Source organism: Triticum urartu, chromosome 4A (assembly GCF_056163025.1).
Source record: "Triticum urartu cultivar PI428250 chromosome 4A, HENAU_Tu73, whole genome shotgun sequence".
In the NCBI taxonomy this organism is placed as follows: Eukaryota; Viridiplantae; Streptophyta; class Magnoliopsida; order Poales; family Poaceae; genus Triticum; species Triticum urartu.
The window spans coordinates 449,789,135-449,795,541 of record NC_141876.1 but is presented as its reverse complement, the minus strand read 5'-3'; the positions used below and the strand labels follow the sequence as shown (position 1 = coordinate 449,795,541).

Sequence of the window (6,407 nt, the reverse complement as noted above, 5' to 3'; positions counted from 1 at the left end):
GCGGAATGCATATGTTTTCAGTGGGAAAATGCCACAGACTGATGATGTGCTACAGGCTATAAAGCTCGATCTTGTGAATTGGAGGTCTGCTGGAGCCGCCTGCTTAGAGCCCCCATTCGGGGACGCATCTGCGAGATAGATTGATCTATGTGGGCGTTTTGGACGCCACCATCTCCTTATTTTCGTTTCTCTCTTTTTGCTCTTGAGCGTTTTTCCTGTTGACCATGATCACGTGATCCCCACTTGTTTCTCGTATGCTTTCTCCTAAATCAATGAAGCCAGCCAAAACCGGGTCTTTCAAAAATAAGTAGTGATCTACACTCTTATACTCCCTCTGTAAAGAAATATTAAGAGCGTTTAGATCATTGTATTTCTTTTTTTTCGACAAAGGGTGAACTTTATTGGCTCAAAACGGAGCATCAAGAGGATACAAATACAATGAGCACACCTGGTATCTGCATAACTAGGATGCACACAGCCAACACCAACGCACGTACACAAAAACCCGCCAGCAAATAGCAAAGTCATACAAGACCAAAGCTATGCGTAAGCGAGGAGAAAAATACAAAGCAATCAGATCCAATCAGCAAACTACATTAATAATCATATCCGCACCAACCATCTCATGACACCACATGAATGACGAGGTTCTTCAACAGCAACGCCTTCAGAAAGGGAGCGATGATCACTGTATTTCTTAACAGAGGGAGTATTTGCTATGTGAAACGTTCCATGTTTTTGTTTCTCTTCTGTTTTCAAAAGCTCCTCTGCTAATTCTTCTTTTTGGACCATGTGAAACGTTCCATGTTTTTGGTTCTCTTCTGTTTTCAAAAGCTCCTCTGCTAATCCTTCTTTTTGGACCACGTAGGTGGATGTAGAGCTTGTACCGCCCAATACATGAAAGATCAACCATCCTATCAACAAAGAACACCATGCAGCTGAGGAAATTTATAATCTCTTCGTCATAGTCATCCAATCCACCATGGTGTTCTTTGTCAATAGGGTGGTTGAGCTTTTTATATTGGGCAGTACAAGCTCCACACCCACCTGCATGTGCCAGAAAGAAGAATTAGCATAAGAGCTTTTCACAACAGAAAAGAAACAAATTATCGATTGTTTCACTTAGAAAATAAAATTATAAGACTATGTAACTGGTTCATTAAAGTTCACCTAGCCAATATAGGAGCATGGCAGAATAAACTAGACGACACAATTTTATTTTATTTGCCAAAAACGGCTGCATAGGGAGTTACAACACAAATAGAAGTCTGAACCTCCGATGCATACTGAAGACCGGTGAAAGAGGAATTTAGTTCAGGACACCATTGGACAAATGAATTTTCAGCAAAAATTAGCTTATAAATACTGAGGATGACTCAGCCGAATCTATTTAGATGCGGAAATGGCTGAACTGCAGAGCAAAGAATGAAAGCTGGCAAAACAATGTGTATTCTGTTCAAAATGTGGTATTTGGAGCAGCGGAGCACCTTAATCTGAAGGTTTCCTTTTAATTGTATATCAGGATTGTATATATTATGAGCCAACATTGCAAAGCAAGGGAACTGACACCGCTTTTTTGTGTAGGTCCCCAGAAATTGCAGTGACCTGGGCCGTGCTCTGGGCATAATAACTTTTTAATACTTGTATCACTCGTGACCTGTCAAAGGTCTCAAGTAGTATGACTTGTTCTCGATACATCTAAATGGACTTTATAGGTTTCAATAAAACAGAAACATGAAGCATCCACCTGTTTCAGTAAATAAGAACAAGAGGATACCATGATTTTGTTTCCCCATGCAATAGCCAAAACTTGCATAATATTTAAATTCCTATTTCTATCTGTGAACTGGCAGTATACATTACTAAAATCCAGCACGTGCAAGTTATGATAGGATTAAATCATTGCTGCAATGAGCAATTAATCCCCATATTTGATTCTTATGGAGCTAAGCACTTATAGCAGATTGCATAGTATGTAGGGCAAGAAGGATCAGCAATATTTCTGTAATGTAAACTATGCTATCTAAAACTGCAGCACGGAATATCTAAGTACTACCTCCTTTCAGTTTATAAGAATCACCAAGTTTATCTTAAGTCAAACCCATTTATGTTTGACCAGGTTTACAGAAAAAAAATGTCAATATCTACAATACAAAATAAATGAAAACAAATTTCATGACGGATCTACTGATACTGATTTCATATTGTAGATGCCAATTTTTTTATAACAAACTTGCTTACTCCCTCGATCCTGGTTAAAAGTCTCTCACACATTTCAATGAAAAGATTGACATTAGTTTGATCAACAAAATATTAGTTATATGTCACAAAAAAATATTGTTAGATTCACCTTCAAAAGAAGTTTTCAATGGTATGTCTGCGAGACTTATAAACCATGATATAGGTATAAATCATGATAGAGGTAGTAACTTAAGTTGGTTTGACTTATGACAAACATGAGACTTATAAACTGAAAAGGAGGGGGTAATTTTTTTTTAAAGTACACACATAGTTTATTTAAACTGTAAATGAGACCATAATTAAGAATATTTTCAAAACCAACAACATACAACCATATACATATATATTGATACATATATTATTTAGGGAACTGATATTAGCTGTTCATGCCACTAAGAAACACTTAGAGCTTGGTAATTTAGGCTCTTAGGCTTTTGTTATTGGTTGATTTTTGCTTTGTTGCTAGGTCTAGGTGTTATGTTTTTGTCTTCTTGACACTTTCTTTCTAACGGAATATGAAATAGAAATGTCATAGGACAATGGTGGTGGGAGAGAGCATGTATACCAATTCCAGCCGGTTTGATTGGGCAGCACAAGACGATATCCTCCTCCAGGAATTCGTCGTCCTCGCCCATGGCAACCGTTGCTTCGGCGAAGAAGTAAATGGGCAGTTCACCAGCAGCGTCCTTTGCCCGTGCCAAGAAGTTGATGTGCCAAAAGGCTTCGGATTGGATGAACAAATTTATGCCACGGACTAAATGGAGCTCGTAATGTTGGCCTGTTTGCTGAGCATATTTGGATAATGCAGTCTCAACCAGCTGGCGTGAGGCTTCCTGGGAATATTTGCAGCCTTCGATGCGCGACTTGATTACGGCGGCCACCCAGGACGTCACCAGTGGGGGAGGAGGATAGAGGTCCTCCGGAAGCGGGGAGGGCACCAGCATGTCAGAGAGGCGGTCGAGCTCAGGGGCGGTGAGCGCCCGGTTGACGCAGAGAAGCATTCTCGCATCACGCTCAACCTTGGGAAATACCGAGGAGACGAAGAGCGCCAAAGCGTGTGGCATGGGGTGGTGCGCCGCCTCGGCGGCCTTGAGAAAGGCGGCTTGGGTGGGCGCCGAGACGGAATCGGAGGCAGAGGCGATGGCTCGGGAGAGGTCGGCCTTGGAGAGGTGGAGGTGCCAGAGCGCGTCGTCGCGGGAGAGGGAGGGGCAGAGGTGAAGGAGGCAGGCGATGAGACCCTCCAGGGAGCGGTGAGCGATGCGGGCGATGCATTCGGGGCTGATCTCGAGCACATCGCCGAAGTGAAAGTCGACGGTGGGGCGGCGGGGAAAGGCGGTGTCATACCAGATGGCGTTGACGAGGATATTGTCGACAGGGGAGACGGGCCCGTAGCAGTGGCCGGCGACGAGGACGCCGCGGGCGTGCGTGCTCCAGAGTCGGGCGGCGGGCAGGCGGGAGAGCGCCTCCAGGTAGAAGGTACGGATGAGGTTCAGCAGCCTGAGCCTCAGAGAGCGCGGATCTTCCCAGCGCTTCCGCGGCGGGGCGGGGATCACCTCCTCCTCCTCGTGGCGCCTGGGAGAAGAGGAAGAGGCGGCGCGGCCTCTGGTACATTACCAGATGGGCCGGCTGACGAGGTCTTGTCAGGCGAATCGGCGGAGGGCTGCTCGATCTTGGTGTGGCGGCGGCTCATAGTGGCGGTCATCTGTGGTGGCCGGCGACGCGGAGCCGGATCCCCTGACGTACGGCCACCTGACGTTGGGCCACTGACGCGTGGGTCCGGGTCCACACGTCAGCGAGTGCGCCGTACGTCAGAGGAGCTGCGTCCCGGCGACGCTGGCGGTTTCGTCCCACTATTTTTTCTTCTACATAAGCTTCGATCCTATGTATTGGGTTTTTTAGCTAAATACTACTCCCTCTCTCCAAAATATAAGAATGTTTTTGACATTATGCTAGTATTAAAAACGTTTTTATATTTTGAGACGGAGGGAGTAGCAAATATGTCCGTGCGTTGCCACGGGGCAAAGGTGATGGATGTCTCTAAATATTTCGTGGCAAGCATTAAAATTCCTCTCCCTTTCACATCTCTTCATTTTATTCACCGCCTCTCTGTTTACCAGTATGTTATTCATTGTCCTGCCGGCTCCACCAGATACATGGGCATGCTGTTTTTTGAGTCTGTTTTCGCAAAAACAATGTTTTGAGTCTGAAATGGGAAAGATCATATTTGATGTTGAAAATGAAATGTGTGACAGAAACGTCTGGACCGAGTGATACTCACCACCGGCGGACCAGGTTGAGATCCTCCTAGAGGCACAAGGATAGAAGCATTCAGATTTGCGTTGGTCGTCCTACACAAAGTTCCGATGATTTGGCAGAAGGTAGCATAATGTCTTTGCTTACCATTGGTTGTCGCTTTTGTGTATGTACAGTTGGTGATTTTGTAAAGTTGGGCTGGAAAAAATTACCGATGTTTGCAAGTATATGTCATTTGAGCTCTTCCTACCCAAGGATTGTAATTTTGAAACACTTGGATTTTTCAAGAATTTCAATACAACAATATTATCTCACTATTTATTATGATGCCTTGCATAGTACCTCCCAGTTTTTTCTTAATCCACAGCAGTATGAGTGGCATTTTTATTTTTTGCACAAGAAAAAAATTGGCTGGTGCGCCATGGGGATGCGGCAGTCTTTTCTCTGCCACACTCTCTCTATCTTTTCCTCTAACTACAATGATGCTTCTTCTCTACTTTTTTTTTCTTTTTGGTATTGCTTTTTTTGTGTGTGTGGGAGCTATTGCATTTTTTCTGCTCCGGTGGTTGCGTCACCTAGCATGATTTCTTCTAGCATTTCAACCTTCTCCCTGTGCTAGTGCTCCCTTTAGAAACACAGGAAACATGGCGTCAATAAACGTTTAAGAAATGGCGGCTGCTACGAATCAGCCGGATGATTTCTTAGCTAGCCGTTGGATCAGTGCGGGGGTGATTTTTAGATCGCGGGCAACACTATGGTAGCAGCAAGCGCGCAACAGCTTCATACGCAGCGATGTTGTCCCGGCAAAGCTCCACTGGAGCTCTCATGGTGCACCGACGGCCGTCCAATGGAGCTCCAACGCAGCACCGATGGGTCCAGCGAAGCTCCATTGCAACTCCAGCGAAGCTCCATTGCAACTCCGGCGAGGCTCCAATGCAGCACGGGTGCATCCGGCGAGGCTCCAATGCAGCACGGGTGCATCCGGCGAGGCTCCAATGCAACTCCGGCGAGGCTACATTGCAGGGCCAGCTTTGCTCCATTGCAGCTTCAAGGCAACCATCGCCGGAGTTGCAGTGCCCATGTCGGCCGTTCGTCGTGGTCACCATCGCAGCGCCGACGATGCTTCGATGGAAGCTCCGAGGCAGCGCGTGGTGACGACGACGGAAGTTGAGATGCAGCGCTGACGGCCATCGCGGATGCTGCGACGCAGCGCGTGGTGATGACGACGGAAGCTGGGATCGACGCCGGCGGCCATGGCGGATGCTGCGATGCAGCGTTGCCGGTGACGAGTGCTCCATTGCAGCTACGCCACCGGTGACTTGGAGCGCCAACAGTGTTGCCTCGAGGTTGCACCGCAGAGTTGTGCCATCGATGAGTTGCTGCATCGCCGCACCGACGGTCGTCGTCGAGCGCCGCATCACATCGCCGGCAGTGCCGACGAGTGACCGCCTCCCCCCTGCGTGTGTGTCGCCTCCATGGAGTTGCAGCACCCGTGGCGGTGCCGTGCGGTGCTCCACCGTCCTTCATTATGCCGCGGGATGTGGCAGGGTGGTTGGAGCCGTCGCTCCTCCTGGTTTGCTTCCATGGGTTGGCTGCGTTTTGCGTCGCCATGAAAGAGTCTCTATGAAGCAATCCAAACTACTAAAAAAACAGAGATGGGGAATAACGGGGAAGCGGTGGATGGGCCTGCAGGGCACGTGTCGATCAGTGAGTGTGGTTTATCTTTCGCTGTTATCTTCTGATAGATTTTAAACATTTTCCTCAAGAAATTCTATGGTACTGCAATGTACCGTAGGTATTTATACAATTATACTTGCATGAAATAAATTCGACAAGCACAACTGCAGTTGAGATCATCATACTGGATTGCAGAACCAAAAGAAAATTAAGCGAATCATCCCATGCGTACCGAC

At 46.7% G+C, this 6,407-nt stretch overlaps 1 pseudogene across 1 annotated transcript; it reads right to left on the bottom strand.

Moving 5' to 3' along the window:
- Positions 1-396: 396 nt before the first annotated feature.
- LOC125552065 (uncharacterized) lies at positions 397-4,164 on the bottom strand (annotated as a pseudogene). Its single transcript, XR_015601335.1, has 2 exons — positions 2,807-4,164; positions 397-1,047 (listed from the first exon to the last, which is right to left on the bottom strand). The product of XR_015601335.1 is annotated as an uncharacterized LOC125552065 (transcript).
- Between the last annotated feature and the right edge of the window lie 2,243 nt (positions 4,165-6,407).